Source organism: Hyperolius riggenbachi, chromosome 4 (assembly GCF_040937935.1).
Source record: "Hyperolius riggenbachi isolate aHypRig1 chromosome 4, aHypRig1.pri, whole genome shotgun sequence".
Lineage (NCBI taxonomy): Eukaryota > Metazoa > Chordata > Amphibia > Anura > Hyperoliidae > Hyperolius > Hyperolius riggenbachi.
This window is the reverse complement of record NC_090649.1, coordinates 495321579-495348039: the sequence shown is the minus strand read 5'-3', so window position 1 is coordinate 495348039 and position 26461 is coordinate 495321579.

The following is a 26461-nucleotide window of genomic DNA, read 5'->3' as shown; positions in this document are numbered from 1 at the left end:
CTGGAACTAGTTTTACGCAATTACGCTTCGCCAAACTACGGCTTCGAAATCAAATATTTGCTTCGTATGCATTTCGTAGACCATGCGTTAAAATACGCAATTACGCGTAGTGCGAAGAGTAGTGTATGCGGATGCTTATGCCTGTATGCAGAAAATTTTACACATTAATTCCTTTGTAAATGCTTATACCAGTAACTCTTCTATGCGTACATTCCCCTTTCCAATGCGTAAATTTGTAAGCATACAATCGCACGCGGAAAATTAGACGAGAGTAACGCATTCGTAGTTCACTACAGAATACACATGTTAACTATGCATAGTGGGCGTAAGCTACGCATAGCGGTACTTCGCTGCACGTAAATTCGTAAGTGTAGTTTTGAAACTTCACCTGCGAACTACGATGCGTAAATTCTCACTGGCGATGTTTCTGCTCGTCCCTGAAACCTTTGTTTACATTGGAGTCTGCAGTCAATGGCTTGTACACCTCTTAACCTCCCTGGCGGTAAGCCCGACCTAGGGTCGGGCTAGCCGCCGCAGGAGATCACATGGCCCCGGGAGGATTTTTTTAAATAAAAGTTGTGTAATAGGCTTCAGCTAGCACTTCACTAGCTAATTATTTCCCCCAAGTCCCTCCGCTCTCCCCTGATCCCCCCCCCCCCGATCGCCACCGGTATACATACCCCCCAGGGATCCCGCGAAGGCGCAGCCTCCCAATCAGCTCCAGGCTTCGCTATGGGGAGGATCGGGACTGCGCATGACGTCATGTCCGAAGCTGGATCGTGAAGCTGCAGCTCGCGTGGGATCGCAGACGGGTAATTATTACCGGCGGCGATCAGAGGGGGTTTAGTTGGGTGCCGGGGGCTTGGGGGACATCATTAGCTAGCGAAGTGCTAGCTTAATCATATAGCGAAACTTTTATTTTAAAAAGTCCTCTCGCGGACGCAGCCTCTAAAACTGCGTACCGCCAGGGAGGTTAAAGCCCACCCACTGTCAAACACTAACGGGCACAAACTGGCACAGTCCAGTGTCCAGATGGCAGCTTGTGGAGGAACTCTTGGATACACAGAAATGTATCTTTCCACCCAATGGGCCATTTATTCACCAAACAAGCTTGCATCATAAAAATAGCAATCAGTTATCAGGAAAAAAAAAACAGTGAAATGTTAAATCGTCATTATTCCACAAATCCAGCCGAGAGGTGGTTCCCATCTCTAGTGATTAGTGTTATGAAGGGTTAAACTCTGCCGATGGGCAGTCTTTTGTTTCATTTTGAACAGCACAACATTGGCGGATCAGTGAGTAATGGCGCACAGCGCCTATGCGTAAAAATGGCGCCACATTAAAAAGATACGCTTATCGCTATTTATCGTTAGTACTGCATAATAATGGCGCACAGGGAAAAAAGAAGAAAAACGGCACACACTAACGTTATTTATGAATAGTGGCACACACTAACGTTATTTATCAATAGTGGCACACACTAACGTTATTTATCAATAGTGGCACACACTAACGTTATTTATCAATAGTGGCACACACTAACGTTATTTAGCAATAGTGGCACACACTAAAGTTATTTATCAATAGCGCCCTACATAAGCCAAACTGCAGACGTTATTTAACTGCAAAACGGTGAATGGATTTAATGTAACACTGTCAAGGTTAGGGTTAGGCACCACTGGGGGGATCTTAGGGTTAGGCACCATCAGGGGGGTCTTAGGGTTAGGGATAGGTAAAGGGAGGGTTCTGTGTGGAAGTAGGGTTAGGTATAGTTACAGTACAATATACACCACCAGGGGGGTGGTTAGGGTTAGGCACCACCAAGATGGGTGGTTAGGGTTAGGCACCACCAGGGGGGTGGTTAGGGTTAGGCACCACCAGGGGGGTGGTTAGGGTTAGGCACCACCAAGGGGGGTCATTAGGATTGGCACCACCAAGGGGTGTGGTTAGGGTTAGGCACCATCAGGGGGCGTTAGGGTTAGGCACCACCAGGGGGGTGGTTAGGGTTAGGCACCACCAGGGGGGGTTTATGGGTTACGGATAGGTACAGAGAGGGTTCTGTGTGTTAATAACGATAAGGCTTTAATGCTAATTAACAATAAGGCTTTAACAATAAATAGCGATAAGCGGCAAACGGATTAGCGGCAACACCATGCGCCATTATTCTCAGGCGCCATTTTCAGATGTAAGCCAACACATTGGTGTCAATGGCCTCAATTCACTAACCTTTATCGAAAACTTTATCAAATGTTTGATAATTTACCTCAGGGGTAAAAGAGACAGTGAGTGAGGAGGGGGAGGTAGGAGAGCATCATTAGGGGAAAGCAGCTTGTTGTGCTGTGTGAGGAGTCTGACAGTAAGTGAGGCGGGGGGAGGCAGAAGAGCATCATTGGGGAAAAGCAGCTGGTCGTGCTGTGTGAGGAGTTTGGAAGTGAGGGAGGAGGGGGAGGTAGGAGAGCATCATTGGGGAAAGCAGCTTGTTGTGCTGTGTGAGGAGTCTGACAGTGAGTGAGGAGGGGGAGGCAGGAGAGCATCATTGGGGAAAAGCAGCTTGTTGTGCTGTGTGAGGAGTCTGACAGTGAGGGAGGAGGGGGAGGCAGGAGAACATCATTGGGGAAAGCAGCTTGTTGTGCTGTGTGAGGAGTCTGACAGTGAGTGAGGAGGGGTGGGAGGCAGGAGAGCATCATTGGGGAAAAGCAGCTTGTTGTGCTGTGTGAGGAGTCTGACAGTGAGTGAGGAGGGGGGAGGCAGGAGAGCATAATTGGGGAAAAGCAGCTTGTTGTGCTGTGTGAGGAGTCAGACAGTGAGCGAGGAGGGGGAGGCAGGAGAGCATCATTGAGGAAAAGCAGCATGTTGTGCTGTGTGAGGAGTCTGACAGTGAGAGAGGAGAGGGGAGGCAGGAGAGCAGCGTTGGGGAAAAGCAGCGTGTTGTGCTGTGTGAGGAGTCTGACAGTGAGTGAGGAGGGTGGAGGCAGGGGAGAATCATTGGGGAAAAGCAGCTTGTTGTGCTGTGTGAGGAATCTGACAGTGAGTGAGGAGGGGGAGGCAGGAGAGCATCATTGGGGAAAAGCAGCTTGTTGTGCTGTGTGAGGAGTCTGACAGTGAGTGAGGAGGGGGGGGGGGGGCAGGAGAGCATCATTGGGGAAAAGCAGCTTGTTGTGCTGTGTGAGGAATCTGACAGTGAGTGAGGAGGGGGGAGGCAGGAGAGCATCATTGGGGAAAAGCAGCTTGTTGTGCTGTGTGAGGAGTCTGGCAGTGAGTGAGGAGGGGGGAGGCAGGAGGTCATCACTGGGGAAAAGCAGCTTGTTGTGCTGTGTGAGGAGTCTGACAGTGAGTGAGGAGGGGGGAGGCAGGAGAGCAGCATTGGGGAAAAGCAGCTTGTTGTGCTGTGTGAGGAGTCTGACATTGAGTGAGGTGGGGGGAGACAGGAGAGCAGCATTGGGGAAAAGCAGCTTGTTGTGCTGTGTGAGGAGTCTGACATTGAGTGAGGAGGGGGGAGACAGGAGAGCAGCATTGGGGAAAAGCAGCTTGTTGTGCTGTGTGAGGAGTCTGACAGTGAGTGAGGAGGGGGGAGGCAGGAGAGCAGCAGTGTTTCATGTGACTTGCACAGCAGAAGGGAGGAGGTGGCACTGCTGTCCTGACTGAGGAGGAATGGAATGGCTGATGGTGAGCAATTTGTTTGTCACAGACTCGCAGCCAGCCAGTGGGCTATTGTGTTGAGCTGCAGCATGTCATGTGTAAATTGTCAGGTGCTGTGCGATCATTCCAAATTGGGGTGAGGGGGGGGGGGGGGGCATCCTCACAAGTTTGCCTCAGGCAGCAGCAAGTCTTGAACCGGCTCTACTTAGAAACAGGGGATGCTATTGGGAAACGACTGTTTTTTAGCATGTGCAGAAATCCGTCTCCACTCGGATGGAAAGTCCTCTTCCGGGTCACACCCCAAGTACAAACATCTGTAACCACTGATCACTGGCTGCAGCAATAACTCCTAAAAGGGAGCTAGACTATACCGGGTAGGAGAAGCCACCCCAAGGTGACTGTCACAAGACAATGTTGGTGTTAGTAAGGAATTAAAAGCGGACCTGAACTCAGAACTTCCTCTCTGCTCTAAAATATACACATCAGCATAATAGTCTTTACAGAAAAACATTTCTTTGTTACAGCTGATACAATTCCTGCAATAAATCTGCAGTGTGTCTGCTTCCTGCTTTCATGGAAGCAGACATATTATTAACACCCTGTCTGTACAAATGAGTTATCTACTGGGGCAGTCATGTGACACGCCTGAGTGATCAAATTACAGCGGTGATTAGTCACAGATGGGGGGGAATTAGACAGGCTAAACTCTCTAAATACAGTAGGGTATTGTATGTATTCTGAGTTCACAAGTTTAGCTATATAGGCTGAGAAAGAGTTTTGTCATTAAATATCATCAGCCTCATACCAATATAAAAAGTTTTTGTCCTTATTCAAGCCTTTGTACTCCACTTTCAACCAAGTTACACATTTTGTTTCTGCTATTAATGGTTCCTACCAAATCTGGACTCCCAGTTGCTACACACTTTCGGTCCAACGGACACAGCATGGATGATCTTCGTGTCACTGCCCTGAAGGGCGGCTTCAAAATGTCAAATGATCGATTAATAGCAGAAACAAAATGTATAAATTGGTTCAAAGCTGTGGACAAAGGCTTGAATAAGGACAAAAACTTTTTATATTGGTATGAGGCTGAGGATATTTAATGCCAAAACTCCTTCTCAGGCTATATAGCTAAACTTGTGAACTCAGAATTTACGATGCCTCTGTGTCAGTCCAACTCCCAGGTCTGTGAGCATGGAGTAAACAAGGATTCTTATCTCAGGTAACAACCTCCCACTCCATTAAGATGTTCGGTTTCACTTAAAGTGAATGGGAACCAATTTTTTTTTAAAAATGAAGCAAATACTTACCTAAGGAGAGGGAAGGCTCTGGGTCGTATAGAGCCTTCTGTCTCCTCTCTCGGTGCTCTCTATCCTGTGCTGGCTCCTCCCCCCCCACCCCCGTTTCAATCCCCCGCCGAAAGGGTATTTGGAAGTCTTCGGGAGTCGTGTCCTCCCGAAGACGTGAGGCTCCATACTGCACAGGCGTGAGCGTGCAAGAGAGCGTGCTTGCGCAGGTGCAGTACAGGGCCGCCCTTCTTCAGGAGCACTCGGGCTCCCTGAAGACTTCTGAAGCCTCCTTCGGCCGGGTAAAGCAGTATTTGACTAATTTAGTCACTGCTACCGGGCGAGCCAGCACTGGAACGGGGGGACCAGGAGAGGAGCCGGAAGGCTCTATAGGACCCAGAGCCTTCCCTCTCCTTGGGTAAGTATCTGTCTCATTTTTTTTAAATGCGTTTCCCATTCACTTTAAGGCATGCATTTATGCTTGAAAAAAATCTATGTATCCCCTTTTGCATGTATAACGCTGTCTGTACCATTGGCCTGCAAGCAAACAGGATTTAAGCCCGATGAAGGATGCAACGCCGAAAGCTTGCTTATTGTTATTCTTTTTAGTAAGCCAATAAATGGTATCATCCTGATTTAACACTTCTTGCCCTTTAAATACATACAGGGTGCATTTCTTCTGTCCTGTGCAAGAGTTCAGGTCCACTAAAATGGACACCAAAACAAATAAATAAAGAAGAAAAAAAATATATGCAATATCAATAAATTCTTGGGAACATTTCTACTGTAAATGTTGCTATAAAGGGAAGAGACCCGAACACTTTAATCCTGGAATGTAACCAGTAGTGTTTGTCGCACTATTTACAGTTTATGAGTGTCTACAAATTTACTGTTATTTCTGAATTGTTACTTCTTCGAGTTAATTACGTTGAACGCCTCATGTGAAGGTGGTTCTATTGCCCTGCGCAGCACCATAACTGTTCAAACCCCTGCGGCTTAAAGGTCTTTTGTTCATTGGTTTCATTATTATAAGAATTTAGGGTATGCGTGTTTCTTTCACAGGTCGCATGGAATTCAGATAGTGTTTTAGTAAAGAAACAAATCTCTACATGCTCTTTTTCTCGGTGTAACATTTACATATACCTGGGGTTCTCTAACTGGGAGCCGCGGTACCCTGGTGCGCCCCGAGCACCTGACAGGAGTGCCTCAGCATTCATCCCCATCCTTTATGCCTTGTTGCTATCAGGTAAAGCAACCGCATATTGCTATACAATGTGGATGCATTACCCCACAGGTAGTCCCGGCAGCCGTGGTTGAAGTTGGACAGGGATGGGGGCGGAGCCCCTGGATCAGTGCAGCTTGGCCTGGAGAGGTCAGGAAATGTTTCCCCAGCTAAGGGGGGTCACTTACAGTGTGTAGGGGTGCTGAGGTGATGCTGCATAATTATAAAGGGGGTGTTACTTACTGCAGCCCCCATGTGGGGAGATGTCCATGTGCTCTACAAGACTGGCTCTATCCTTGTCATGTTCATTCAGGGAGGTGAGGCATAATGGGGGGAATTCTGCACTACTGACTCACTAGAGTGGGGGATGCTGCTGCCTAATGGGGAGGTCACAGATTATTTGGAGGGGTTGCTCCATATTGGGGGCGGGGTCACTATATGGAGGGGGTAATGCTGCCTAACATAAGGGGTCATTGACTGCTTGGGGGCATCTAGCTATTTGTAGTTGTGGGGGAGGAAGATCTACCTAATAAGCAGCATAACAGCATTTCTGTAGTTGTTGTTGCCAAGGGGTGCCTTGGAGGAATTTAAAATCCATCAAGGGCTCCGTCACCCAAAAACATTTGAGAACACCGACATGCCGTGGGCCATATGCAATTTACTTTTTCACCTGAGTTTTCTCCTCGGGAATATTTTCACAACTTGTCAATAAAATGCCGTTTACACCCCCAGAAAGAAAACAAGTACTCAAAATAATTTTGACAGGACCTTTTCACCTACGTTTTGGCACTTTTTCCATTGTAAAGTGCTAAGAAGTTAATATAGATTGGAAATGAAAAATGATCTCCTAGGAAAAAACTCAGGAGGAAAAGTGATTTGCATCAGGCCCTTATTTTTTAGCTTATTATTATGTCAGTGTTACTTAAAGGATACCCGAAGTGACATGTGACATGATGAGATAGACATGTGTATGTACAGTCCCAAGCACACAAATAACTATGCTGTGTTCCTTTTTTTCTTTCTCTGCCTGAAAGAGTTAAATATCAGGTATGTAAGTGGCTGACTCAGTCCTGACTCAGACAGGAAGTGACTACAGTGTGACCCTTACTGATAAGAAATTCAAACTATTAAACACTTTCCTAGCAGAAAATGGCTTCTGAAAGCAGGAAAGAGATAAAAAGGGGAATTTCTTATCAGTGAGGGTCACACTGTAGTCACTTCCTGTCAGGACTGAGTCGGCCACTTATATACCTGATATTTAACTGTTTAAGGCAGAGAAAGAAAAAAAGGAACACAGCCTAGTTATTTGTGTGCCTGGCACTGTACATACACATGTCTATCTCATCATGTCACATGTCACTTTGGGTATCCTTTAATAAGTACTTTTTTTGATTAAAGATGGCATTTTAAATTCTTACAAACACTAGCTGGTGATCTCTACTACTTTTACTCAGAGATGGATTAGGGTGTAATGGGGCCCTGGGTAAGGTGATAGATTTGGGCCCCCACTTGTGGTCTTTTTAGTAATCTGAAGTGGAGAGAGGTCAGAGAAGGTATCACCCACTAGGCCCCAGACACCTGCTCCTGCCAGAGAGCCGTCTTTCCGCTTCTCCCACGCCCAAATTACTGTGTGCCCGGAACAATCACAGTAAATGCAAAGGACACACTGCGCACGCAGCCCAACTTACATTATGCAGGTAACGCACATGTTGTAGTATAACAGGCATAACAGGCATTATAGAATTAGTGCATGCGTTGCTTGCATAATGTGAGATACGCGCCATGTGCAAAACACGCACATCTCTTGCGCACATACGGAATACCGAGATCTAATCCTTCACAGATCATCTCATTAGTGTGCATTTTCCCAATGACTGCACTGCCTCGACTTGCTAATGGTTTATGTTATAATTCCTTCTCCTTTGTTATGTGTTTCTGTGACTTTGTGACTCTCTCATTATTACCTGATCAGTGCTGATGCTGAACACATTTGTTGCGTTTTATTCTCTTCAGCTTTCCAGAGACATAATCTGGACTTTGCATCTCCAGACTTCACTTCCTGGGATGATCACAGAGCTCTTTCTAGTAAACATTCACTTTTTGAGAAGAGGGTCATATAGCAGCGTATGGTTATGGGAACTGGGGATCACTAACTATAAATACAAGATATCATCAAAGCAACTTATATTAACAGTTTGCTGAATTTTACTGTAGCTAAATCTGCAGTATCATGTGTCTTATCCCTTGTATGATCCAACACACGCACGTATACACACACACTTACACACTCACGTGCGCACACACACACACACGTACAAGCACACAAACAGCACACACCTATGCGCACAAACACGCACACACATAAAAACACACGCACACACACACATGCACACTCCCACACACACATGCGCACACCCACGCACCCATACATACATGCGCACACTCACGCGCACACACACAGGCACACACGTTTCTCATCTTTAATACAAAAAAATACTTGTTTTGCACAACTTTTACTGTATATACAAGTGTTAGAAGACACTGGCATGGTGCTGCTTGCTAATCCTTCAGATTATTATTGTGTTGCATAATTCCTTCCCCCGCTGCTGATGCTGTTTTATACTACACCTGATTCTGCTGTAAATGTTATGATTAACATTCTGCGGGAAACATGCGAAATTTGAAAATTGGTAAATCGGATTTCCCCGGAACTCGGAATCTGAAAATCACTTTTGGGAAATCGGAGATTTCTTTGGACTCGTACATTTCGGTGTTTCCAACCATAACTACATAGGAACTGATGTCGAAGGGCCAGAGACCAGCCCAGATTGGCCAGTGATGCTGCGCTCAGAGCATCGGTTTAAATAAAAAATACTGTGAGATATTTTCATCAACATGTCTGCATCTCGGTTGTTCTGTACAAGTGGTTTGCTGCTATTTAATTAAACACAAGGGGTTAAACGTGTCATCCTAAATTTATCTGCAGAACTTTTCTTGGGCGCACGTGGGAAAAGCAGCGAGTTATGCAATCCATGTAATCGCTCATTCTATTTATTGAGCACATCCTGTGTGGTCAGGGTCAGCATGACCTACTGGTATTGTTTGCTATATAAATCATGTACTAATGTCACTAGCAAGCTAACCATGACCACTGTATCAGAAGCGCGCTCTCTGGAGTACTATGTGTACCAATAACACTGCAGACTACAGCAAAGTGCACAAGCTTCAGCAGCAGGGCTCACCAGGGGAGGGTGTGGTGCTGAAGACAAGCATTACAAATTGCTGCTTTCACTGTACATTAAAGTGGAATAAACTCTGACAATAAGTGGAATAAACTCTGACAATTCAATAAGGCCTGGAACCCACTAGCAGTCTGTTACTACTAAGCCATTTCTAAGCACTTGTGGTTTGAAAAGCTCTTGCTAATGTCATGCTATGGGTGTGATCCCACTTGAGAAAGTGATTTTATAAAAATCCCCTATAGCATTGCATTAGCACACTGGTGTTTTTAGGCACAGGCATTACAAGGCCACTGCCTGGAGTGCCACTGGTTCTGTGGGGGGCAACATGTCCCTGATTAAGCCCCACCCCCTGCACTAAGCCTTGGCCCCCGGTAATACAGGACTTCTTGCCTGGAGTGACAAAAAGGCTAGAATTGTCCCTGCATTAACAAGAGCTTTTCAAATCACTAGTGCTTAGAGAAGGCTGCTAGTGGGTTTGAGCCCTTAAAATGTGTTTCTCTACTTGTTGTCATTACCCATACAGTTATCATATTTGCTTCTGTGCACAAGTAGTATTGCCTGTTTACAAATGACAAGTTCTCAAAGCACAGTTTATCTGCTCTGAAAGCTGCCATTACATTTTATTGCACAGCTGCTGTATTTATATATTAAAATCTATCTAGTGATCACTTCTCAGCTGTCTCTGCTTCTCAGATCAGTATAGTTCAGTTTCAGCAGGCTGCTGGCTGGATACTAATTGTAGCAACAGATTAATGTAAACAAAAGATAATGCTATCACCTCTTCAAATGCGGCCAGAAGCTTTCAGGACCTTTCCACTGAAGAATAAAGTGCTGTGTTTAACTTTTTGAATGCTGTTCTGCTACACTTTTTTTGTGTTAGTAGATTTTATGCTGTAAATAATCTTTTAGAACAAAGAGGAAATGCTGAGTTTCTTAGCACTTTAAAAAATGATACAATGTAGGGTCCTCCGTATAAAGTACATAAAAAGTACATATACAGTAACTCCTGCCGCCCCATGAAGGCTAATATTCTCCAGAGGATTGTCTTCGGCCCAGTGGGGTGCGTAGCTCAGAGAAGCTCTTTTGCACAGATAACAGCTGAAGTTTCTTAACTCTTCCTGTTCTGGAAAACAATATGAGACTCTTTTCTTTGCTGCTAATTTTCTATTTCTTAGCAGTTCTCCACATACAATTCATCAGCCCACATGCCATTCACTTTTTCTCCTGAGTTTTCTCCCAGGTGATATTTTCTCACCTTGTCATAAAATGCCTTGTAAACCACCAGCAAGCGAGAAAATACCCAGAATCATTTTGATGAATATTATTTTGAGTACAGGTCGTCCCTGACTGACGAACATGCGACATACAAACGACCTGCCGATACGAACGTCCGCTGATCCGTCGCAAAGTCGGGGACGACCTCTTCTGCTCTCCTCCAGCTCCATCTCTTACTGCAGAGTAGGTGCAGCAGAAGCTCCATCTCTTACTGCAGAGTAGGTGCAGCAGAAGCTCCATCTCTTACTGCAGAGTAGGTGCAGCAGAAGCTCCATCTCTTACTGCAGAGTAGGTGCAGCAGAAGCTCCATCTCTTACAGCAGTGTAGGTGCAGCAGAAGCTTCATCTCTTACTGCAGAGTAGGTGCAGCAGAAGCTCCATCTCTTACTGCAGAGTAGGTGCAGCAGAAGCTCCATCTCTTACTGAAGAGTAGGCGCAGCATGACCTGACATGTGGATGATATTCTACACTACGAGCTGGAAGGAGAGGATTCTGGGAGCAGCACTGAAATGCCTCTTCCCTTTATTAATAGCGGTACTTTCCTTAATGGGGCTGGACAGAGATATGACGCTCAGCATGACCTGACATGTGGGAGTTATTCTACACTACGAGCTGGAAGGAGAGGATTCTGGGAGCAGCACTGCAATGCCTCTTCCCTTTATTAATAGCGGTACTTTCCCTGATGGGGCTGGACAGAGATATGCCGCTCAGCATGACCTGACATGTGGAAGTTATTCTACACTACGAGCTGGAAGGAGAGGATTCTGGGAGCAGCACTGCAATGCCTCTTCCCTTTATTAATAGCGGTACTTTCCCTGATGGGGCTGGACAGAGATATGACGCTTAGCATGACCTGACATGTGGAAGTTATTCTACACTACGAGCTGGAAGGAGAGGATTCTGGGAGCAGCACTGCAATGCCTCTTCCCTTTATTAATAGCGGTACTTTCCCTGATGGGGCTGGACAGAGATATGCCGCTCAGCATGACCTGACATGTGGAAGTTATTCTACACTAGGAGCTGGAAGGAGAGGATTCTGGGAGCAGCACTGCAATGCCTCTTCCCTTTATTAATAGCGGTACTTTCCCTGATGGGGCTGGACAGAGATATGCCGCTCAGCATGACCTGACATGTGGGAGTTATTCTACACTACTGGCTGGAAGGAGAGGATTCTGGGAGCAGCACTGCAATGCCTCTTCCTGTTATTAATAGCGGTACTTTCCCTGATGGGGCTGGACAGAGATATGCCGCTCAGCATGACCTGACATGTGGGAGTTATTCCACACTACGGGCTGGAAGGAGAGGATTCTGGGAGCAGCACTGCAATGCCTCTTCCCTTTATTAATAGCGGTACTTTCCCTGATGGGGCTGGACAGAGATATGGTGCTCAGCATGACCTGACATGTGGAAGTTATTCTACACTACGGGCAGGAAGGAGAGGATTCTGGGAGCAGCACTGCAATGCCTCTTCCTGTTATTAATAGCGGTACTTTCCCTGATGGGGCTGGCCAGAGATATGCCGCTCAGCATGACCTGACATGTGGGAGTTATTCTACACTACGGGCTGGAAGGAGAGGATTCTGGGAGCAGCACTGCAATGTTACTTCCCTTTATTAATAGGGGTACTTTCCCTGATGGGGCTGGACAGAGATATGCCGCTCAGCATGATCTGACATGTGGAAGTTATTCTACACTATGAGCTGGAAGGAGAGGATTCTGGGAGCAGCACTGCAATGCCTCTTCCCTTTATTAATAGCCGTACTTTCCCTGATGGGGCTGGCCAGAGATATGCTGCTCAGCATGACCTGACATGTGGGAGTTATTCTACACTACGGGCTGGAAGGAGAGGATTCTGGGAGCAGCACTGCAATGCCTCTTCCCGTTATTAATAGACGTACTTTCCCTGATGGGGCTGGACAGAGATATGCCGCTCAGCATGACCTGACATGTGGGAGTTATTCTACACTACGAGCTGGAAGGAGAGGATTCTGGGAGCAGCACTGCAATGCCTCTTCCCTTTATTAATAGCGGTACTTTCCCTGATGGGGCTGGACAGAGATATGGCGCTCAGCATGACCTGACATGTGGGAGTTATTCTACACTACGGGCTGGAAGGAGAGGATTCTGGGAGCAGCACTGCAATGCCTCTTCCCTTTATTAATAGCGGTACTTTCCCTGATAGGGCTGGACAGAGATATGCCGCTCAGCATGACCTGACATGTGGGAGTTATTCTACACTACGAGCTGGAAGGAGAGGATTCTGGGAGCAGCACTGCAATGCCACTTCCCATTATTAATAGCGGTACTTTCCCTGATGGCGCTGGACAGAGATATGCCGCTCAGCATGACCTGACATGTGGAAGTTATTCTACACTAGGAGCTGGAAGGAGAGGATTCTGGGAGCAGCACTGAAATGCCTCTTCCCTTTATTAATAGCTGTACTTTCCCTGATGGGGCTGGCCAGAGATATGGTGCTCAGCATGACCTGACATGTGGGAGTTATTCTACACTACGAGCTGGAAGGAGAGGATTCTGGGAGCAGCACTGCAATGCATCTTCCCTTTATTAATAGCGGTGCTTTTACCTGATAGGGCTGGACAGAGATATGCCGCTCAGCATGACCTGACATGTGGAAGTTATTCTACACTACGAGCTGGAAGGAGAGGATTCTGGGAGCAGCACTGCAATGCCTCTTCCCTTATTAATAGCGGTACTTTCCCTGATGGGGCTGGACAGAGATATGGTGCTCAGCATGACCTGACATGTGGGAGTTATTCTACACTACGGGCTGGAAGGAGAGGATTCTGGGAGCAGCACTGCAATGCCTCTTCCCTTTATTAATAGCGGTACTTTCCCTGATGGCGCTGGACAGAGATATGCCGCTCAGCATGACCTGACATGTGGGAGTTATTCTACACTACGGGCTGGAAGGAGAGGATTCTGGGAGCAGCACTGCAATGCCTCTTCCCTTTATTAATAGCGGTACTTTCCCTGATGGCGCTGGACAGAGATATGCCGCTCAGCATGACCTGACATGTGGGAGATATTCTACACTACGAGCTGGAAGGAGAGGATTCTGGGAGCAGCACTGCAATGCCTATTCCCTTTATTAATAGCGCTACTTTCCCTGATGGGGCTGGACAGAGATATGGTGCTCAGCATGACCTGACATGTGGGAGTTATTCTACACTACGGGCTGGAAGGAGAGGATTCTGGGAGCAGCACTGCAATGCCTCTTCCCTTTATTAATAGCGGTACTTTCCCTGATGGGGCTGGACAGAGATATGGCGCTCAGCATGACCTGACATGTGGAAGTTATTCTACACTACGGGCTGGAAGGAGAGGATTCTGGGAGCAGCACTGCAATGCCACTTCCCTTTATTAATAGCGGTACTTTCCCTGATGGGGCTAGACAGAGATATGCCGCTCAGCATGACCTGACATGTGGGAGTAATTCTACACTACGGGCTGGAAGGAGAGGATTCTGGGAGCAGCACTGCAATGCCACTTCCCTTTATTAATAGCGGTACTTTCCCTGATGGGGCTGGACAGAGATATGCCGCTCAGCATGACCTGACATGTGGGAGTTATTCTACACTACGAGCTGGAAGGAGAGGATTCTGGGAGCAGCACTGCAATGCCTCTTCCCTTTATTAATAGCGGTACTTTCCCTGATGGGGCTGGACAGAGATATGGCGCTCAGCATGACCTGACATGTGAATGATATTCTACACTACGGGCTGGAAGGAGAGGATTCTGGGAGCAGCACTGCAATGCCTCTTCCCTTTATTAATAGCGGTACTTTTCCCTGATTGGGCTGGACAGAGATATGGCGCTCAGCATGACCTGACATGTGGAAGTTATTCTACACTACGGGCTGGAAGGAGAGGATTCTGGGAGCAGCACTGCAATGCCACTTCCCTTTATTAATAGCGGTACTTTCCCTGATGGGGCTGGACAGAGATATGCCGCTCAGCATGACCTGACATGTGGGAGTAATTCTACACTACGGGCTGGAAGGAGAGGATTCTGGGAGCAGCACTGCAATGCCACTTCCCTTTATTAATAGCGGTACTTTCCCTGATGGGGCTGGACAGAGATATGCCGCTCAGCATGACCTGACATGTGGGAGTTATTCTACACTACGAGCTGGAAGGAGAGGATTCTGGGAGCAGCACTGCAATGCCTATTCCCTTTATTAATAGTGCTACTTTCCCTGATGGGGCTGGACAGAGATATGGTGCTCAGCATGACCTGACATGTGGGAGTAATTCTACACTACGGGCTGGAAGGAGAGGATTCTGGGAGCAGCACTGCAATGCCTCTTCCCTTTATTAATAGCGGTACTTTCCCTGATGGGGCTGGACAGAGATATGGCGCTCAGCATGACCTGACATGTGGAAGTTATTCTACACTATGGGCTGGAAGGAGAGGATTCTGGGAGCAGCACTGCAATGCCACTTCCCTTTATTAATAGCGGTACTTTCCCTGATGGGGCTGGACAGAGATATGGCGCTCAGCATGACCTGACATGTGAATGATATTCTACACTACGGGCTGGAAGGAGAGGATTCTGGGAGCAGCACTGCAATGCCTCTTCCCTTTATTAATAGCGGTACTTTTCCCTGATTGGGCTGGACAGAGATATGGCGCTCAGCATGACCTGACATGTGGAAGTTATTCTACACTACGGGCTGGAAGGAGAGGATTCTGGGAGCAGCACTGCAATGCCACTTCCCTTTATTAATAGCGGTACTTTCCCTGATGGGGCTGGACAGAGATATGCCGCTCAGCATGACCTGACATGTGGCAGTTATTCTACACTACGAGCTGGAAGGAGAGGATTCTGGGAGCAGCACTGCAATGCCTCTTCCCTTTATTAATAGCGGTACTTTCCCTGGCGTCTGGAAAAAAGGGCGCGGGGTATAGCCGAAATTGTAAGTTTTAATGCAAAACCATATTTTACGTTTAAGAGGTTGTAAACGAAAATTTAGTGCTAAATAGGTTAAATAAACGGAAATGAAATGGCAAAATACCGTCTATAACAACAAACGAATTCTGAAAAAACATCAAATTGCGTCTATAACAAAAACGATATTTACACTTGTATTAAGCATAGCAATGCAATGGTAGGTTTTACAGATATTTTACTGTAATTTTAACAAACTGTAGGCTCACACAGATTTCTCCCTACCCCTATCCCTAACCCCTAGACTCCTCTTTGTTTAAATATATATAAATTTAATAAATTGTATATATTACATATATTGTGCTGTAACTATACCTAACCTTACTCTTACACAGAGCCCTCCCTGTTCCTATCCCTAACCCCTAGACCACCCTGGTGGTGCCTAACCCTAAGACCCCCCTGGTGGTGCCTAACCCTAAGACCCCCTGGTGGTGCGTAACCCTAAGACCCCCCTGGTGGTGCGTAACCCTAAGACCCCCCTGGTGGTGCCTAACCCTAAGACCCCCCTGGTGGTGCCTAACCCTAAGACCCCCCCGGTTGGTGCCTAACCCTAAGACCCCCCTGGTGGTGCCTAACCCTAAGACCCCCCTGGTGGTGCCTAACCCTAAGACCCCCCCGGTTTGTGCCTAACCCTAAGACCCCCCTGGTGGTGCCTAACCCTAAGACCCCCCTGGTGGTGCCTAACCCTAAGACCCCCCTGGTGGTACCTAACCCTAAGACCCTCCTGGGGGTGCTTAACCCTAAGACCCCCCCCTGGTGGTGCCTAAAGCTAAGCACCCCCCTAGTGGTGCCTAACCCTAACCACCCCCTGGTTGCGTATATTATACTGTAACTATACCTAACCATCCCTGTACCTATCCCTAGCCCCTAGACCCCCTGGTAATGCCTAAACCTAACCATCCCCACCGCACAAACACTCTAAACACATATAAACAATAATATATTTAATCCTTAAAATACTTCTCTACAAATAACATGAATAAAATAATGTATCTTCTCTACAAATAACTTGAATAAAATAATGTATATATTTGTAATATAATAAATAGCCTTAAAATCACATATACATTAATATTATAAATAGAGAAAAGTATATATAAATATATACAATACAATAGATAGCCTTACAATCATGTACGCATTAGAAAACTTAAAATAACAGTAATATTAAAAGCGATATTTTAGTAACTATAATCAACGCATTATAAGTGTAAAAACAAAGTTAATATCAAAAGCGATGTATTTCTAATACAATAAGGTTGAAACCGGTATTTACGCATTATACATATGAAAACAAATTTTTAAATGATCAAAGAAGTGTAAACGAAAATGTAGTTCTTATACTTTTGTAAGCGAAATTTTAAAACTAAAAAAAATAAGTTAAAACTGATATAAGCGAAATTTAAAAACGAAAAAAGTATAACACAAACTCAAAACGAACTTGTAAACGATATTTGTTATAAACCTTATTTTGTAAACGAAAACTTTTGTTAACACGATCCCTGTAACCGCTATTTCTCGGGCGCCCTTTTTTCCTGCCGGGCGCTGAATAGCCGATATTTTGCATTGCAGTCTATGGCGGCGCCCTTTTTGTCCACTATCCCTGTGCGCCCTTTTTTACTAGCCCGTTTTCCCTGATGGGGCTGGACAGAGATATGGTGCTCAGCATGACCTGACATGTAGAAGTTATTCTACACTACGGGCTGGAAGGAGAGGATTCTGGGAGCAGCACTGCAATGCCTCTTCCCTTTATTAATAGCGGTACTTTCCCTGATGGGGCTGGACAGAGATATGGTGCTCAGCATGACCTGACATGTAGAAGTTATTCTACACTACGGGCTGGAAGGAGAGGAGAGGATTCTGGGAGCAGCACTGCAATGCCTCTTCCTGTTATTAATAGCGGTACTTTCCCTGATGGGGCTGGACAGAGATATGCCGCTCAGCATGACCTGACATGTGGGAGTTATTCTACACTACGGGCTGGAAGGAGAGGAGAGGATTCTGGGAGCAGCACTGCAATGCCTCTTCCCTTTATTAATAGCGGTACTTTCCCTGATGGGGCTGGACAGAGATATGCCGCTCAGCATGACCTGACATGTGGAAGTTATTCTACACTAGGAGCTGGAAGGAGAGGATTCTGGGAGCAGCACTGCAATGCCTCTTCCCTTTATTATTAGCGGTACTTTCCCTGATGGGGCTGGACAGAGATATGGTGCTCACTCAGCATGACCTGACATGTGGGAGTTATTCTACACTACGGGCTGGAGGTGCTTTAGGAAGTAGAGATGGGAAGTCCTGATCTTTTCAATGATTCGGATGATTCGAATCGGATCATTGAAAAGATCCGGATCTTTGATCCGAATCTCGAATCATTTTTACTAGGGAAGCATTCGGGGGTGAAATGACTAGCAGGACAGGACTTTCCCTGCAGTGGACCGAGAAGGGGAGGGGGTGGACGGACAGAGAAGGGGAGGGGGTGGACGGACAGAGAAGGGGAGGGGGTGGACAGACAGAGAAGGGGAGGGGGGTGGACAGACAGAGAAAGGCAGGGAGTGGACAGAGAAGGGAGGAGGTGGACGAAGAAGGGTGAGCAAAGAGCAGAAATGTGTGCACACAATACCCACATGTTGCAATCATATGCTTTACATATATTTCACCTATATGTTCATCTGTATACTCTGAATGCAAACGTCTCAGTGAAAGAAAGCATTCCCCTTTTCTCACCTGAACACACATCATAAATGTAGGGAGAAGTAAAGTGCAGCTGTTTAGAGCCGAGTGCAGGAGGATAATATTGCACAGCAATCACAGTGCCTGCCCTGTCCTAGCCCAGCACGCTGTCTGCAGAGTTACTGAGCTGTGCTTCTGAGCCAAAAGTTTCCCATTTGTTCACAACTACGGAACAGACAGCCTAAAATCAGCAGCACATTGCAGCCAGTACGTGTGCTCTACACATATCTGGTAGTGGCACCCATGTCCCCTCTCTCATCTACCTGTCCCTGTGCAAGGCTGGCTCCCCTCCAACTGAGCGATCCATCTCTGCTCTGTTTCCAGGACCCCCCTGCCCGCTGAGAGGGGGGCGTGTCACTCCTGGCTCCACCCCCCTTTTGATCCGAATCGTTCATTTTGATGATTCCGGATGATTCGACTCACAAAAGAGATTCGGATTAAAGATCCGAATCGTTCATGATCCGGACAACACTTTTAGGAAGGAGAGAAGGCTGATAGCAGCACTGAGGGTAAAGACACCAGGCCATAAACAGGCTAATGAAGAAGTGCTTTCGCGTCTCACAGGGTGCTGATGTGGCCGGCCGTGGCAGGCAGGTGTCTCCGGACCTCTCCTGAGACATCGAGGTTCTGCTTCATTACAGCCTAACAGAAGTCAGACATAGAAGTCAAATTAGAAAATCCATAATAGTAAAACTATTTGAAGCCCTGCCTTAAAAAAAAACTGTTTTGGACGGTGTTTGATGCAGAGATGGATTATAATGTAATGGGGGCCCCAGGCAAGGTAGTAGTTTTTGGCCGCTTTGTGATCCTTTTGGTAAGCGGGAGTGGAGAGAGGTCAGAGAAGGGGGCTGGTGGACACCTCGACACCCACAAGCAGTGATGTTGGTAATCCGCTAATTACGATTACATTCATTTTTGCATTTACGCTTATATGTAATTACGATTTGTAAATTCAATTGATTTCGTAGTGATTTGTAATTTCGCTTAACATTTCGCGTAATTTTCACGTAATTTCGTGCTGGCTTTAAGAGTGAATAGCAAATCCCCCATACATGGTAGTAACACCAAAATTGGTACATGTGTTAAAGAGAATAGTGTGTACAAGTAAAAAAAAAAAATTCCAAAAAGACCTTGTAGTTTTTGCTGAAAAATGCAAAGATAGTGGGTTTTAAACTAAAAAAAAAAAGACAGTTTAAAAAACATTTTTCTTTGCATGTTTAAAATCAATTTTCTCAAAAACTACAATGTATATTTGAAAAATTCATTTTTTTGACTTGTGCCCAATATTCTCCTAAGCATATGTAGTCATTTTGGTAGCAATACCATGTATGGGAGCTTTGCTATTAACCGCTAAATACGGCATTAAATTATGCAAAAATGTGTGAAAATTACGCGAAAAATCACGCAAAATTATGAAATATTACTATTATATACAAAATTAATTACGATTTTCCCTGAAATTTTACATTACGATTACAATGCGTAAATGCGAATTTCGAAGCGAAATTTCGGCCCACCACTGCCCACTAGGGGCTTGATTCACAAAGCGGTGCTAACTGTTAGCACGCCTGTGAAAACCCCCTTAGCACGTCTAAACAAGCTTTTCGCGCATAAAACTTTACGCGCGCAAAACTTTATGCGCATAAAACTTTACGCGCGTACTGCACAGAGCGCAGGGCGCTCCGCGCGAAGTGCCCATGACAGCCTATGGGACTTAGCACGCGTAAAACTTTGCGCGCATAAAACTTTGCGCGCGCAAAGTTAGCGCGCGATCTGATTGAGGATTCCGGTGCTAACCTACTTAGCACCCTGGTTAGCGCGTCTAAAGACTTTAGACGTGCTAAGTAGGTTAGCACCGCTTTGTGAATCAAGCCCCAGGGCTCCAAGCGGGGTAGTAACTACAAAGCATGGAGCTCCCAGCAAATCTTTAATGTTCACAACCCTTCCCTTTCCTCCCCCTGGTGACCCTCACAGCCTGGGGGCCCATCTCACACCCCTTCTGTAACGATTGGTGTCAGCAACCAGAGAGAGAATCTGATCCTTGGCGATCCGCAGTATCCCCAAGAATACAGATATACCCGATTATTGAGGATCTGCGGAATCGTCAATAATCAGATATGTCTAACCTCTAGACACCTGAGAGAGTGTAAGTGTTTGGTGCAACAGTAACAACTCTGAGTGAAGACCACCAGAGGAGCTGGCGGCCTATACTCCTGAGGAATTCACCCCTGAGCGGTGGGTGATATTCCTGTAGCCTGTGGACCCCTGAGCGAGGGACCGAGGCTGGGATGCAGGAAGCCCTGCTGCTAATATGTAAGGTTTTGCCCTGAACTGGGCTAACGTAACTCAGTAATAGCAATACTAGTCTGGGGTGTGAGGTCCGTAGTCACAACACCCTGGAACTAGTCTGGAGTATAACATAAATGATAATACAATTCCCTAGTCTTGGGTGTGAGGTCCTTGATCGTCAACACCCTGGAACTAGTCTGGAATATAACACAAAGACAATACAGTTCCCTAATCTTGGGTGTGAGGGCCTTGATCTCAACACCCTGGAACTATGCTAGAGAATACACAGAAGATACACAGTATTCCTAGTCTGGGGTGTGAGGGCCTTGATCTCAACACCCTGGAACTGGTCTAACAAATAATAATAACAGTACAAGGAAATCTGGCTCAGTGTGAATTCCCAGGTCCGTCCTGGTTCAAACACACTGTAAGGATCTGACTATGGTCTGAATGCTTCCACGCAAGTGTTAGCAATGGCAGACAACCAGCAACTGACAAGCAGCAGAATATATAGTTGCTGGACTCTGCCGCCCCGCCCGAGCCACTCAGCCAATCATGAGTCCAGCAGGAATCAGCTGATCGTCCTGATCAGCTGACACTTCCCCTGCTGGCTCCCCTCCAACTGAGCGATCCATCTCTGCTCTGTTTCCAGGACCCCCCTGCCCGCTGAGAGGGGGGCGTGTCACTCCTGGCTCCACCCCCCTTTTGATCCGAATCGTTCATTTTGATGATTCCGGATGATTCGACTCACAAAAGAGATTCGGATTAAAGATCCGAATCGTTCATGATCCGGACAACACTTTTAGGAAGGAGAGAAGGCTGATAGCAGCACTGAGGGTAAAGACACCAGGCCATAAACAGGCTAATGAAGAAGTGCTTTCGCGTCTCACAGGGTGCTGATGTGGCCGGCCGTGGCAGGCAGGTGTCTCCAGACCTCCCCTGAGACATCGAGGTTCTGCTTCATTACAGCCTAACAGTAGTGTTGGGCGAACAGTGTTCGCCACTGTTCGGGTTCTGCAGAACATCACCCTGTTCGGGTGATGTTCGAGTTCGGCCGAACACCTGACGGTGCTCGGCCAAACCGTTCGGCCATATGGCCGAACTAAGAGCGCATGGCCGAACGTTCCCCGAACGTTCGGCTAGCGCTGTGATTGGCCGAACGGGTCACGTGGTTCGGACCCGAACGCGCTCTGATTGGCCGAACTGTCACGTGGTTCGGGTAAATAAATACCCGAACCACGTCATATCTCCGCCATTTGTCTGTGGGTTTAGCTTTGGGTAGGCAGGCAGGGTAGTTCGCGCTCCAGCCACGCTAGCCAGGGTCCCCCCTGTCATTGTGTCACTGCTGGGAACAGTAGAACACCGCTTGCTCAGCCACACTATATAGCATTCTGTTTACTGCCACTCTGTGTACCTCGCTCAGCCACACTATATAGCATTCTGTTTACTGCCACTCTGTGTCTGCTGGGAATAGTAGTACACCGCTTGCTCAGCCACACTATATAGCATTCTGTTTACTGCCACTCTGTGTACCTCGCTCAGCCACACTATATAGCATTCTGTTTACTGCCACTCTGTGTCTGCTGGGAATAGTGGTACACCGCTCGCTCAGCCACACTATATAGCATTCTGTTCACTGTTCTGTGTCTGCTTGGAATAGTGGTACACCGCTCGCTCAGCCACACTATATAGCATTCTGTTTACTGTTCTGTGTCTGCTGGGAATAGTGGTACACCGCTCGCTCAGCCACACTATATAGCATTCTGTTTACTGTTCTGTGTCTGCTGGGAATAGTGGTACACCGCTCGCTCAGCCACACTATATAGCATTCTGTTCACTGTTCTGTGTCTGCTGGGAATAGTGGTACACCGCTCGCTCAGCCACACTATATAGCATTCTGTTCACTGTTCTGTGTCTGCTGGGAATAGTGGTACACCGCTCGCTCAGCCACACTATATAGCATTCTGTTTACTGTTCTGTGTCTGCTGGGAATAGTGGTACACCGCTCGCTCAGCCACACTATATAGCATTCTGTTTACTGTTCTGTGTCTGCTGGGAACAGTAGTACACCGCTCGCTCAGCCAGAGTATATAGCATTGTGTTTACTGCCACTCTGTGTACACCGCTCAGCCAGACTATATACCATTGTTTACTGACACTCTGTGTACACCGCTCAGCCAGACTATATACCATTGTTTACTGACACTCTGTGTACACCGCTCAGCCAGACTATATACCATTGTTTACTGCCACTCTGATTCTGCTGGGAACAGTAGTACACCGCTCGCTCAGCCAGACTATATACCATTGTTTACTGACACTCTGTGTACACCGCTCAGCCAGACTATATACCATTGTTTACTGCCACTCTGATTCTGCTGGGAACAGTAGTACACCGCTCGCTCAGCCAGACTATATACCATTGTTTACTGACACTATATAGCAGACTATATAGCATTGTGTGTACACCGCTCAGCCAGACTATATACCATTGTTTACTGACACTCTGTGTACACCGCTCAGCCAGACTATATACCATTGTTTACTGCCACTCTGATTCTGCTGGGAACAGTAGTACACCGCTCGCTCAGCCAGACTATATACCATTGTTTACTGACACTCTGTGTACACCGCTCAGCCAGACTATATACCATTGTTTACTGCCACTCTGATTCTGCTGGGAACAGTAGTACACCGCTCGCTCAGCCAGACTATATAGCATTGTGTTTACTGCCACTCTGTGTACACCGCTCAGCCACACTATATAGCATTGCGTACTCTGCCAGTCAGTGTGTATATTGCTGGGATCAGTAATACTCCACTCACCGTCAACCACTATATGAGCTCAACATGAGTTCCCCAGAGACCTCCGCTGTGAGCAGCACTCCCAACAACAGCAACAGCCAACGCCCCACGCAAGCTATAACATCCACCCCAGCAGCCAGTGGTCAGCAGCAGCCCTCCCCGGAGGAGAACGTTGTGTCCATCAGTCCGTCGCCAGAGCGATTAATGAGGGCTGCCATTGAGGAGATGATGGGGCCTGATGTGGAGGAGGAGGTCTGGCTCAGGCCAGCATCCCAAGTTAATGTTGAGGACGATGAGGGGTCTGTGTCTGGGGATGTTGGGGTGGCAGAGGTGGTGGGTGGGTCAGACTCAGGAGAAGAGTTGTATGATGAGGATGATGATCGGGACCATCTGTATGTGCCTCAGAGTCCGACCCCGGAAAACATGTTGTATCGTGTGTTTAGGTACTAAAATCTGCGTTCCCTCCCAGTAGTGTTGGGCGAACAGTGTTTGCCACTGTTCGGGTTCTGCAGAACATCACCCTGTTCGGGGTGACTATATAGCAGACTATATAGCATTGTGTTTAATGCCACTCTGTGTACACGGCTCAGCCACACTATATAGCATTGTGTTTACTTCCACTCTGTGTCTGCTGGGAACAGTAGTACACCGCTCACCCGCCACTGTATAGCATTGTGCTCTGTGTCACTGCTGACAATAGTGGTACACCGCTCACCCACCACTGTATAGCATTTCTGTACTGCCACTGTACTGCTGCCAGTCAGCGTGTACTTTAAGGATAAGTGAAATGAGGAAGAAATCCGGTGAAAGAGGGAGGGGCAAGGGAAGAGGTGTTTCCCCTGACGGTTCACGTACAGGCCACAGGGGAGCACCCAAGAAAACCCACTCAATACTGCCCATGTTGTCCAGGACAACAACCCTCACAGATCCAAAAGAACAGGACCAGATAATTACTTGGATGACCTCTCAAGCGTCCAGCAGTGGGTTAAGCAGCACCAGCACATCACGCACGAGGTCCGAGTCCTCAGCCAGTTAAAGTCTGGGCTTTCTTTGAAGACTGCACTGAGGATGTTACCATGGCGATTTGCAAGGTGTGCAAGACCCGCCTGAGCAGGGGGAAAAGTATTAACAACCTCTCCACCACCAGCATGAGCCGCCACATTCTATCCAAACATCCCACTCTGTGGGCAAACGCGGCAGGACAGGGTACCACCAGCAACACTGCCTCCCTTGGGTTCACCAGACTCACCACCAGACCCGCCTCAGCAGCAGCAGTAGCCCAGCCATTGCGTGGTTCACAACATTCACAAACATCAGACGATGCTGACACTGTCACTTTCCGGACTAGTGCTCTTGAGGTCTCCCAGTGTTCATCAAACACAACAACCAACAGCCCTTCGGTGTGCAGCGCTACGGTTGAGTTGTCTGTCTCTGAGATGTTTGAGCACAAGAGGAAATTGCCAGCAAATGACCCCCGGGCCGTGGCAGTAACAGCCAGCCAGCATAGCCAAGCTTCTGGCCTGCGAAATGCTGCCATATCGAGTGGTGGAGACAAACAGCTTCAAGGGCATGATGTCAGTGGCCATCCCACGTTACGTGGTTCCCAGCCGCTACCACTTTGCGCGCTCTGCAGTGCCTGAGTTGCATGAGCACGTGGTCAGCTAAATAACCCGAAGCTTGAAGAATGCCGTTGCCTGCAAGGTTCACCTCACCACTGACACCTGGACGAGTGCGTTCGGCCAGGGTCGATACATCTCCCTTACCGCGCACTGGGTGAACCTTGTGGAGCCTGGCAGCGATTCCTCACCTGCTACGGCGCGGGTGTTGCCCACGCCGCAAACAGCTGGATAACAACAGCAGCACCTACCTCTCTGACTCCTTCTCCTCCAACGCATCTCAAAGCTGTACCTCATCCGGAAATGCTAACCCAGCACCAGCAGCAGTAGGATCGTGGAAGCAGTGCAGCACAGCTGTTGGCATGCGTCAGCAAGCGTTGCTGAAGCTGATCTGCCTTGGGGATAAGCAGCACACAGGGGAGGAAATTTGGAGGGGAATAAAGGAACAGACGGATTTGTGGCTGGCACCGCTGGACCTGAAACCGGGCATGAAGCTAGACACCTGGCACGAACTGGCAATGTACACAATAGAGGTGCTGGCTTGCCCGGCAGCCAGCGTTATGTCGGAACGCTGTTTCAGTGCTGCCGGAGGCATCATCACAGATCGGCGTATCCGCCTCTCCACAGAAAATGCAGACCGTCTGACTCAAATTAAAATGAATCAATCCTGGATTGGAAACGACTACGCAACACTCCTGGACCCCAACCAAGTAACATGACCGATGAACATCTGGTATGGTTTAGCGTTTCCGGTCCCTGTTTATTGAACCTCTCATCTGTATTACATTTATGACTGCATGGCGGCAAAAAGCATTGCTGCTATATCCGCACGCTTTTTGTCCTCATGCAAGGCCTGGGTTGTTGTGTCTCACAAAGCGTGGCCTTCTCCTCCTGCGCCTCCTCCTGTTCCATCACGTGTGCTGCTGCTGCTGCTGCTGCTGCTGGGTTACCGTTGCCGGTCCCTGTTTATGGAACCTCTTATCTTTATTACATTTATGACTACATGGCGGTACAAAGCATGCTATCCGCACGCTTTTTGTCCTCATGCAAGGCCTGGGTTGTTGTGTCTCACAAAGCGTGGCCTTCTCCTCCTGCGCCTCCTCCTGTTCCATCACGTGTGCTGCTGCTGCTGCTGCTGCTGCTGGGTTACCGTTGCCGGTCCCTGTTTATGGAACCTCTTATCTTTATTACATTTATGACTACATGGCGGTACAAAGCATGCTATCCGCACGCTTTTTGTCCTCATGCAAGGCCTGGGTTGTTGTGTCTCACAAAGCGTGGCCTTCTCCTCCTGCGCCTCCTCCTGTTCCATCACGTGTGCTGCTGCTGCTGCTGCTGCTGCTGCTGGGTTACCGTTGCCGGTCCCTGTTTATGGAACCTCTTATCTTT